The following is an 11,575-nucleotide window of genomic DNA, read 5'->3' as shown; positions in this document are numbered from 1 at the left end:
CACACTTCTTGGAAGTCTCTCAGCCCCACTCACCTCACAGAGTGTTTGTTGTGGGGGAGGAAGGGAAAGGAGAATGTTAGCCGCTTTGAGACTCCTTCGGGTAGTGATAAAGTGGGATATCAAATCCAAACTCTTCTATTACACCAATGGACTGTGATACTCTAAACAGTGTATCTCGTTTAGCAAAAACAATGGTTCAGGCTTAGGGGACACCACAATGTCTTCATGACAAATTTTAAATTTTGCACCTGAACTGTTGGTTATGTAGAACTGAGATTGGATTGCAGAGGCATATGGAGCTTCCCTGTTGTAAGAGCTTTTTGTGGTGAGGTTTTGGTACAATGTATTCAGTTCTGGGAATTTCATTGTATTTAAAGGAAACATATTTTTGTACTACATCCATATTACCTGGAACTGCCCACCAGGCCATTAACTATGGATCATGCATCCTAAAGGGAATAGCTAAACATGTGGTGCTGAAGGTATCTCATCCTCTTCCAAACAAGGATGGGTAAATAGTCTGCATACTCTGCCCCTATTTGAGGTTACTGTGTACACAGAGGGCACATCTAAGGACATTTGGTCTGCTTTTATTGAGGGTTATGCTTTAAATGGCTCAGAACCACAATACCCCAAGGACCACCTCTCTCCATATCAACCTACCTAGACCCTGAGATCACTCTCTGGAGTGTGGCAGAGAGAGTGGGAGGACTCTGACAATATCCTATTATGAAAGATCTCCAATACAGTGATAGATCTTATAGATTCATTGCATTGGAGGACCAAAAGAATACAAGGAGGGGTCCTGTGCATCTCAAGATGGAAAATCTCCAACATGGTTGTGGGATGATAAAAACACTGGCCCCTCACTGAACTGAGACACCTGGAATTTCACAGTGAGGTTCAACTGTACTTTGCACATGGCCATATTCAACTGTTGCTCATGCAACCCATCCTAGAGATTTGGCAGAAAGTTCCATTGAGTGGAAGTAGGCCATTCCACCCAGACAGTGAAACAGAATATAGATAACTTGCTATTTTGTTGTTCACTCAACTTGCATACACATCCTTAGGCTTCACAGATCTTTGTGTCTATGTTCAGCTATTATCAATAAAAGTCAATGGCTTATGCATTTTCTATGTCTGGCTTCCATTAACTGATTTGTCTCTTTGGGATGTTTTATAATAGTGAGGTTATGACAAACACTGCCCTAAAAGGATCTGATGTAGCTAAATAGAGAACATTTTCTCCTACTATAGTTCTATAATTTAGAATGTCTGGCTGCAAAGCAATTATTAGCAGGAGACCTATAATTCTGCACTAAGCAAAGCAAAAGCATTCTGACCCAGAAGACCCAACTAATGGAATTGAACAAAATCATTCAGATGAAAATGAATTTACTTTACATGCTTTATTTATATGCAGGTGGTTTCACAAAGGGGACTGTTTTCCCTTTGTTTTTAAGCGAATATTCATACTGAGAAGAAAAGGCTGGGTAATAACGTTTTGGGTACCAGGTGTAAGATTAAAGGCACTGAGGGCAAATAGACCAGGCAAACTCTGCATATTATCCTGAATTCCAGATCCCGCTTGTGACATCTTTTGGTTTCTTAGAGTTTTGCAGAAGTGAATGCACATGTTCGGGGGCTTTATTTACAACACTGAGGGCTAGAAACAGGTTCAGTTAAAAGTCAATGTACTAGGGACATTCAGATGACCTGCTATGCAATGAAAGAACAGGGTGGGGTGGACTGCATAAACTAACCTTGTCCCCTACCCCACCTGGTGACTGCCACCAACCATCTGCACATTCAGCAGACAAAATCAGCAGGGGTCATACCTCCATATCAGTGTATGCACATAGAGCTCTTCCACACGTGGAGGAGCCCTGATTGGGTCATGGTTCAATTGACATATACTATTTGAAACCTGTCAGGTTTTGCATTGGATATGGAGCCACGTGGCTCAATTATAGAACAAGTGTACGCAAAAGATCTCCAACATCTTAAGCCAAAAGTGTTTCAGGTATCAGGGCTGGGAAACACCTATATGCCCAAATGCCATTACTAACCACAACAGAAAACTCTGGGCTAAGAGGCCAATAGTCCAACTCAATATAAGGGAGCTTTCAGTCTTAGGCGCTGTCTGCACTATATATTTAAAGCAGTATCATAGCACTCTAAGCAGTCATGGCTTCCCCCAAAGAATCCTACAAACCGTAAGGGTGCTGAGAGTTGTTAGGAGGCTCCCTTGGCCAATAAAGCGAGATGAGCGCCGCAACCCCAGAGTCGGCCACGACTGGACCTAATGGTCAGGGGTCCCTTTACTATTCCCCTCAAAGAGTTACAGTTCTCAGAGTTGTTTAACAACCAATCCCTCTTCCCCAGGAACTCTGAGCATTGCAACTCTATGAGGGGAAGAAGGGTCTCCTAATGTCACGAACTGGTAGGACAACAGAGAGGAAGAAGAGGTGGAAGAGGATCTCAGAGATGGGGTGGGGTGGGTCCGTGCACAGGATCCAGAGCAATAGGACTCATCAGCAGAGCCAGAGGGGCCCCTTTCTCCATAAAAATCGCAGACTCTGAGGCGTAGGTAGCAGCAGGCAGGACATTCTAGGAGACTGAGGCAGGCAAGGGCTGGCCAGGTGGGGCTCACTAGCTCTGGGAGGTATGTGATTCCTTAGCTGGAGTAGGCTTGGAACAGGTGAGGGCCACATGCCTCGCCAAGCCCAGATGCTGCAATCAGAATGCAAAGTATAAAAGGTCAGCAGAGCTTTGATGCCTTAGGATCTCTGTGGGACTGTGCTTTGGGTTGGACATGTGGACTGACTCTGGACTGGGGACTCATTGCTGCCAGGTCGGTCGGGGATTTAGGTCACCTAACATCTCTCAACACCCTTAACAAACTACTGTTTACAGGATTCTTTGGGGGAAGCCATGGCTGTTGGAAGTGGTATAATATTGCTTTAAATATATAGTACAGATGGGGCCTTAGTGTGACAAATTTTGGTCTGTAGGCAGTTTTCAGTACTTTGTGAAACTTGGAGGGATGCAAATTCCTAGACTAAATTATTAATGCTTGTAAGCAATAAATTCACCACATAAACCACTTTGATCTAAATTGCAAGGTATTTCAAAAACAACATTTGCTGCTAATTACGTTATTATTTTTTATTTGGTAATTAGTTTTATAATTGAGAAGGAGATGACAGTGAGCAATCACTGTCTCCAGTCCTGCCTTAATCTTGACAGTGATATGCAATTATAGGCAGCTTCATCATTATGGATTAGGCATTTCTACCACTGCTCCTCTTTTCTGTTTTTTATTGCCACTGGTTTGTTTGTTTTCTAACACCCACCCCCTCAGGATTATTTGCTAATCTTTCATGGTCAGCGCTCTGAAACTTTTACTAAGAAAAACAAAAGAATAGACACACAGAGACAGAGAGGAGGCTCTACTTGTCTGCAGCATTTGGAAATGTGTCTTTGGGATGACAGCTAAAGCAATGATAGCTGCAAACTTGGAAAGCATCCATTTCCCTTCTGGAAAGGAAGAAAAAAAATGCAACAGCAATCCCAGCAAAGGGATCATCTGGGGTGTGTGTTTGCATCAAGGTCACAATCAGAGGTTTGACTGCCTATTTTAAGGAGACATCCCTCAGGGCTGACAAGAATATCTCTCATTAAGGGGCTCATCTGCTATTCAGGATTCCTTCAGGCAACAAGAAGAGGAAGTACAATTGCACTCCAGATGTCTCCCAGGCCTTTCTTCACCTAAGCAATGTGTTCAGACAAATAGGGGTGGTGCTCCAGAGGGCCAACTCCATTCAGGCCCACCCAGAGGTTGGTAGTAGGTACCACTTCAAAAGAACAGCCGCAATTGGTGCGATCCTTGATCTGCCTAAGATCTCAGGAAACTGCCTTATATGGAGTTAGACCATTAGGCTATGCAGTTCAGAAATGCCCACACTGACTAATAGCAGCTCTTTGGGGCTTAGTGCTGCTATTATTATTATTATTATTATTATTATTATTATTATTATTATTGATGTTGTTAAGTTTATACACCACCCTTCATCAACAGCTCTCAGGGCAGTTCACAGAATAAAATACAAAATAAAACAGAAGTAAATAATTAAACTAAAACAACAAAACAATAACCCCTGCTTCCCACAGACACTTTTAAAAGGCTGTAGGCTGTTAATCAGTCAATTATGGGGAATCACAGTACAGTGGTACCTCGGGTTACAGACGTTTCAGGTTACAGACTCCACTAACCCAGAAATAGTACCTCGGGTTAAGAACTTTGCTTCAGGATGAGAACAGAAATCTCTCAGTGGCAGCGGGAAGCCCCATTAGCTAAAGTGGTACCTCAGGTTAAGAACAGTTTCGGGTTAAGAATGGACCTCCAGAACGAATTAAGTTCTTAACCAGAGGTACCACTGTAGAAGGGGCTTTGCCAGTCCTACTCTCAGCACATGGGAAATACCAAGCATAGGGCTTCCCAAATGCCAAACCAGCTGGCACTCCCCTGAAGGAATTACTCATGCAGCCGAGAACTCACCTCCCATCAGCTGTTGGATGGTCACTTCAAGCACTGCTTTCTGCAGTGATGGGTTTGTGTGTGAATTACCTACAAGGGACTCAGCCGCACAGTTGATCTAGCTGCATCTCTACCTGCCGCATACCTGACATGACATATGAGATCAGGTGTGGGGCAGGTGGGCATGGCTGAGAGAAATCAGCATTGTGGGCCTAATCGGGACCATGGGCCAGAGATTCTCCATCTGTTTTAGAAAACGGACCTTCCTAGTCCTACCTGGAGATGCCAAGGTTTGAACCTGGGGCACTTTTCTTACTGAGCATGTGCTCTACTGCACTTCCTTCCTCCTAGCAGCCTTTGCAGTGAAGACGGGGACTTCACCGTCATGAAGCAAAAATAGGGCACTCTTTTCAGGAAGTGTGAGGAGAGCAGACCGGCCATGCCAGTCAAGGCTCTGTGGGTAGCAGTACCATTTAGATCAGCTGTTTAGTGCCAGATTTGGTGCACACGTCCATTTCGTGTTTCAAAAGGCATACAACAAAAGAAATAAAAAGGAATAAAACAGTTTGAACTTCATGGTAACCAATAAGATATAGTAAACCTGTAAAAATAAGTGTGTTCAGGGGGGAGAGTGTTCCAGAAGGCAGGTTTACTATCAAGAAGTCCACATAGATTATGTGGCAGACTCAGGTTTACCCTGATAAATGTCTGAAATGACCTTCAGTTTGTCTCACCTTACATGAATTATCGTGGTTCAGAAAACAGAACTAGTATTATATAGATGGGTTAGCCAGGAAGGTGATCCCAGTGACTAAATCATTCAGCATAAAAGCTGTGCTCTTTTCCTGCCATCAGCTAAGAAGAGCAAAGTAATTCTCATTTCCTTTGTAGGGTCTGATGCCAAAGCAGTTTTGTTTGCAGCCCCATTTGTTCTCCTTTATACTTTTCAATTGTTTTCATTTCCTACTTTGCTCCTCCTGGCTACCTCTGGCTGCTGAAATGAAAAGAGATGCTGCTTCTCCCTTCATCACTTCCTTTCTCATTATTGCATCATCAAACGATCAACACTTCATCTTTTGAAACAGTATACTTATGGGCGCTTATTCCCTAACCTCTTATGTTAGATACTCTTGGCTGTTCAGTTTTGACACAGTGCATCTACAGAAGGAGACTAGCAGCCAAGATGAGATCATCCTTTTGCTCATGTGATGATCAATGATCGGAGTTCAGTATTCATATGCACATCCACTAACAGCAGTTGCTTGCAACTTAAGTAATCTAGCAGTAACTACTATAAGCCAAAACCATCTAAATACTATGAAAATGCATGTGTTCCATTGCAAATATAATAAATCAAGCTGAAAACACATTCTGTATTGGGACAATCCTCCCAAGAATGAGCCTTATGGTCTTCTAGTTTCTACATGCCCAGGAACTTCAACACCATGATCTGGAGCATAAATAGAAAGTCCTATACTTACATGGCCCTTCTATCACCCTCTTCTTCCTTACCTCCTTCACCCTTGTGGATGACTTCAAGCTGTAGTTTGCTTGCAAATCAGGATCAAACCCTGTTTGTGATTTTGGTTTGCAAACAAACTATGGTTTGGTCAAATCAGGGAGGAAGGCATTAGTTTTCCAGGCTCTGTGCATGACAGAGAATAGAAACACCTTTCCAATGGAGAGGCTACCACGTGAAGTTTCACGTTCAGCCCTTTCTGAATTCCTGCTCTAACAAACAGGTTGGAAAATTCTCATTAGCTTTCGTGGTTAATCTTGTGACTCCATATTCAGAATATGACTGATCTCTTTTCTCGGCACGGCTTTTGTGCCTTAAGAGCTGTGTGAGAGAAACCTTTCTTGTGCTCCAAAACTGTACCTGTTGAACTTCTGCACACCATGAATCTGGTGAAAGCAGAGGAGCCCTGCTGGAAGGAGATAGCAATCCAAATGCTGAAACAGTAGCACATAAATGTTTCTGGTGCTTGAAAATTGTGTTTGTGCCTTCCTTTTCACTGCATGCATTCTAGAATTACACAGACCTCAACCCTGATAGTTAGAAGTCTACTACAATGCAAATGTTAAATTGACCCACAGTTTGCTTGTAAGTTTATGGCCCCTGCTTTCTTACCCAGTCAAACAGATCCTTCTTTCAGTAAAGGGAAAAACTGTGACAGCCCATTTGTGACTCTAGAATAGTACATTATTCCTTTGAAGGGGAACAAATAATCTAGATGTTACCTTTTGGTGAGGAAAATCACTATTTTTAATTTGTAGCTCTTCACTAGGAAATATCTATATTGTAAGTCATCAGTGCCAGAGTACTGAAATATATATTAAGATCAATACGAGGATAACTGAGACGTATATTAATTTTCTCTCTCCTAATATTAGAGATGCACAAAGCAATATAACTGAAATATATTTGCTGTCCATGTTGGTGAGAGATTAAGGATTTTTAATAAAATAAGCCACAAAAGAATATTAGTCGCTGCTAATTAATCCAGCAACAGGATTATTGGTTTTTTTAAGGGGTTTTTTCCTAAATACAGATAAAAAGAGACACAAATGCAGCTTTGAAAGCTGAAGCCACATCTCAGCTGTCACTTAGCAGCAGCTATTCCATCATGCTTCAGAGCAGAAAAAGAACACGGAAGCAAGGTTATTGCATTGCCTCAGCTGAGAGTTCAGCTGCCCTTGGCCTTCCCTCCTAGTGGTAGCCCTTCCATCAGGCTACCTAAACAATTTCCATCTCAGCTGGTCATTATACCAGCTTTAAGGACTGGTCCCTACATTTGCTGTTTTCTTCCTCCCTCTCCACTCTTCTTCTTTTTCATGTATGTCATATCTCTTGGGGTGTTCCCAGACCATTATTGTTTTTGAATGGGATTCAATCATTTTCTGGCAAATTCAGATCGCACAATTATAGTTGTTTGGAAGGTCATGCCCAACAAGCCCTCTTCCCCTGAATGATGGACCTTTTTTTGCAATAAGGGAAGTAATGGGGAAATACATTGGAAAGTGTGGGGTGAAGCTTGCTTTGTTGCCGTATCATCCAACCTCTTCACAAACAAATCAGGAAGAGTGCCTGTAAATGTCCCTGCAAAAAAATCAGTATGAATGCCAATCTGGAAGCACCCTTGGATTTTAAGTGTAAGAGTAGGGACTGTACAACCACTGATTTTTGTCAACTACCCTGGGAACTTTTTTAGCTAAAGAGGAAGGGTGGGGTGTGGCGTGGATGATTTAAATAAATAAATAAATAAATAAATAAATAAATAAATAAATGATAAAGGAAGAGGTCTATTATTAGAAAGGAAAGATTCTCAAAAAATTATGATGGCAAAAGCCATCTGTACTCTGAAGTTCTCATTAGAGTACAAAAGGTCAGGATCATTCACACCCTTTCAATTCTCTGAAAAATTGTTGTGGGCAACCATCAGTCATGAGTGACAATGGATTGTGACTCTGGGTGTCAAGTCATACAGCTGCATTAGCACCACTGAAGTAGCCTCCCAGGGTGCAAGCCTGGGCAGTTTGTATGGAGGTTCTGGGCTGCCCAGATGACAAGACCCCCCTCTTAGCCAGAAGGAGGCATACAAGGCATCATCCAATCATCTCAGGCACTCCACTCCAGATTTGTTTAGGGTTTACTCCTTAGCCTTTTCTTCTCCCACATATATTCCCCAAGACAGCTGAGGTTTAGGATCAGAGTTTTCCTTCTCCTAGATGGGCTACCTTCCCAAGTTGACAAGCCCCATCTGCCCCTCACTTCCCTGCCCAACACGTGTGGAAACCACGTTCTTGATCTTTGGACCTACCATTGGTCTTATCCACTTAATCTGCCAGAAAATGGCTTCACACGCAGGGGAAGTCCCTAATTCATTGAGGGTTTGAGACCCATCAGTTACCCTCACCTCGTTTAACCTGCCAGTTGCAACTATTTCCCAGACTTGGCCACTGTCACAAAGTGACAGCTTCTCGGAGCCACAGGTGAGAGCTGAGTGTAGGATGGGGACCAAAGCTGGACAAACTACCCCAGAAGGAGCGTGATGTATTCCCCCACCAGAAGTACGACACCTAACCTTCCCTAACACCACCCACATCCCTGATATGTAAGCTTCATAGTACTGTAACCCTGCTTGATTTTATGCCATCACTGGCACATGTGTTCACTCTGTCTCTGTAACACCCTCAGTTAGGACAATATCTGTTAGAGGGAATATGGAAGAGGTACCTATGGACAGGGTTAGAGATGAGAGTCTTGATTGCATGAGGTTTGACTAGATGACACTTTGGGTTCCTTCCAACTCCACAGTTCTAGTTTTCTATTACTGTAACTGCCCTGGTTTCTGTTTACTGCACATCATTATCTAAATGCTATTACTCTGATGTAACATCAGTTGCAGGCTGTGGACAATATTTTGAGCGACTTCTCCAGTGTTTACAATAAGAAGCTGGGAGTGAGAACTCTTTAGTCATCATCCACCTAATTACACTATTAGCCCGCTGTGAAAGAGCTTCACCTCTCCATGCCTTTGTTTTCCCCCTTCAAAATGCATATAATGATATGTACCCCAGGGAGGTCAGGAGGTTTCAAAGATCCAGGTAATTACTGTTTGCAAAGAGCTTTGTGGTCTGACTTGAATGATGTACCAGATGAACCAGATGTTATTAAAACCTTAGACATTAATCACATTCGCAGGTTTCTTTTAATAGAAAAGGATATTGACAGCCATCAAAATTGCTGTGTTTTACTATACGATTAAGAATACTTTCCCCAGTGGAAGCCAGAAACCAGAAATAACATGCCTTAGTTTATTCATGAGATTTAATTCAAACTGGCTACAGGAACTGGGACAGTACTTGATTAATTTGCAATGGTGTCATAAACGTGGGCCACAAAATGAGGTCCGAGGAATTTACATTTATCTATTGATAGTGCTTTAATACAAAACAGCAACACAACCAAACTGAATTTTATATCTTTATACTAACGTTTTTCTATCAACAAGTTGGGCCAAAAATAGATAATTCTAACCAACACTTTGAAGCTAGTCAAATGATCAGCATGCTGTTCCTATAACCTGAATCATGTAGTAGCAAATAAATATGCTCCTTAATAATTTGGAGCTCTCAAAAACCAATGTTCTCATTATAACTTGAAATACCAAGGCTTGAAATTTAGTTAAATATTATTCGTTATATCAGTAGCAATTGAATCCAAGTGTTTCAAAGTTCCTTACTCTTGGCTGATTTAAGAAACAGATGCATCTTTGAAATGCCACTAAGGAAAAATTCACTCACAATATTTTTATGGGATTTTTTTTCATACCCTAAATCTCTTTGTAACATTGGTAAAATTTTACATTGTATGGGGTTTGAAATGTGGGGGCTATCCCTTCTGTCATATATCATAACTGTTATTTCAGCAGGTGGAGTAATTTCAGTCAGTCCAGAGTTTACTGACTTTTACTGTAGGAGAGGGACCTCTTGAAAATTCAAGAACCTGCTGTGACCAACTGGCTACACATTTTGACAATAAAGTCACTTGACTTCAGAGTGACCTTGACTCTCCAGTTATTGCAGTTCCTGATGAATTATTCAATGACATAATTGGGGATGTGTTGTGGGACCGGTTTCAGCTGATGCAGTCAGCTGATGCAGATGAGGTGCTGGTGGCTATATGCCTAATCCCATGCCCTTTTGACCCCATCCCTCCTGTTTTACTAAATCTAGCAGAGGGGGATTAACTGGTTGGTCCAGAGTGCAGTTTTTGCTTCACTAGGTGAGGGGATGGTGTCTGCATCCTTGAAATAGCTGGTAGTGTGGCCTCTCTTAAAGAAACCAGCCTTGGACTCCTTCAACTACAGTAACAATTGGCCAGTTACATAGCTGCTTCTTGGGGAAGGTGGTGAAGAGAATTGTGGTGGGACAGCCGCAAGCATTCTTGGATGGTACAAATTATCTAGACCCATTCCAATCAAGAGTCAGGCCTGGCCATGGGACTGACTCAGCCTGGTCACCCTAATGAAAGTTATTTACAAAGAGCAGGGCAAGGGGAATGTGACCTTGCTCCTCCTTCTCGGTCTCCCTGCAGATTTTGGTACTACTGACTGTGATAATCTCCTGAACCAGCTCCATGGAATAGGAATTGGAGGCACTGTGTTGCAGTGGTTCTGGTTAAGGGACAGGGTTCAGAGCATAGCTGTCAACTTCTCCCTTTTCTTGTGAGGAATCCTATTCGGAATAAGGGAATTTCCCTTTAAAAGGGGGAAACAACAGCTATGGTTCAAAGGGCGCTTTTCATTTTCCTGGAGGTTATCCTATGGGGTGTCACGGGGCACTATTTTATCCTCAGTGATATTTAATGGTTACATGAAGCTACTGGGTGTGGTCATTAGGAGTTTGGGGCACGGCACCATCAGTGCACTGATGACACTCAACTCTATTTCTCCATAACATCTGAATCAGGAGAGGTCACTCAAGCCCTGGACCAGTGCCTGGATGCAGAGGTGGGATGGATGAAGGAAAATAAGCTGAGCTAGAATCCTGGCAAGATGTACTCAGTCCATCAGTTTACTTCTTCTGGAGGAGCAGGTTCTTAGTCTGTGGGTGCTTCTCAACTCAGCTTTGTCACTAGAGGCCCAGGTAGCCCCAGTGGCTAGAAGTATCTTCTGCCAGCTGTTCCTGGTGCAACAGCTAGGGCCATTCCTGGATCAGAAGAGCTTGGCCACAGTAGTTCAGGCACTAGTGACTTCAAAGTTGGATTACTGTATTCTATGTTGGGCTTTGCTTGTGCTTGATCTGGAAGCTGCAGTTATTGCAGAACTCTGCAGCACAGTTGCTAACAGGAGTGAAAATGTTGGTGTTTTATTTCATGCTTCTGTAAACCAGAAGGTTTCTTACAATCAAGCAGTATATACTTTGTTAGAACAAGCAAATATATAAACCTGATGCCCTCAATGTTTGTGGCCCCCCCCCCCCTTAAGAAAATCTAGTGGCTGCTGTATGAGAACAGGAGGAGGAAGC

This window comes from Podarcis erhardii (assembly GCF_964252035.2).
Source record: "Podarcis erhardii genome assembly, chromosome: 5".
NCBI classification, from domain to species: Eukaryota; Metazoa; Chordata; class Lepidosauria; order Squamata; family Lacertidae; genus Podarcis; species Podarcis erhardii.
Note: the sequence above shows the minus strand (reverse complement) of the source record.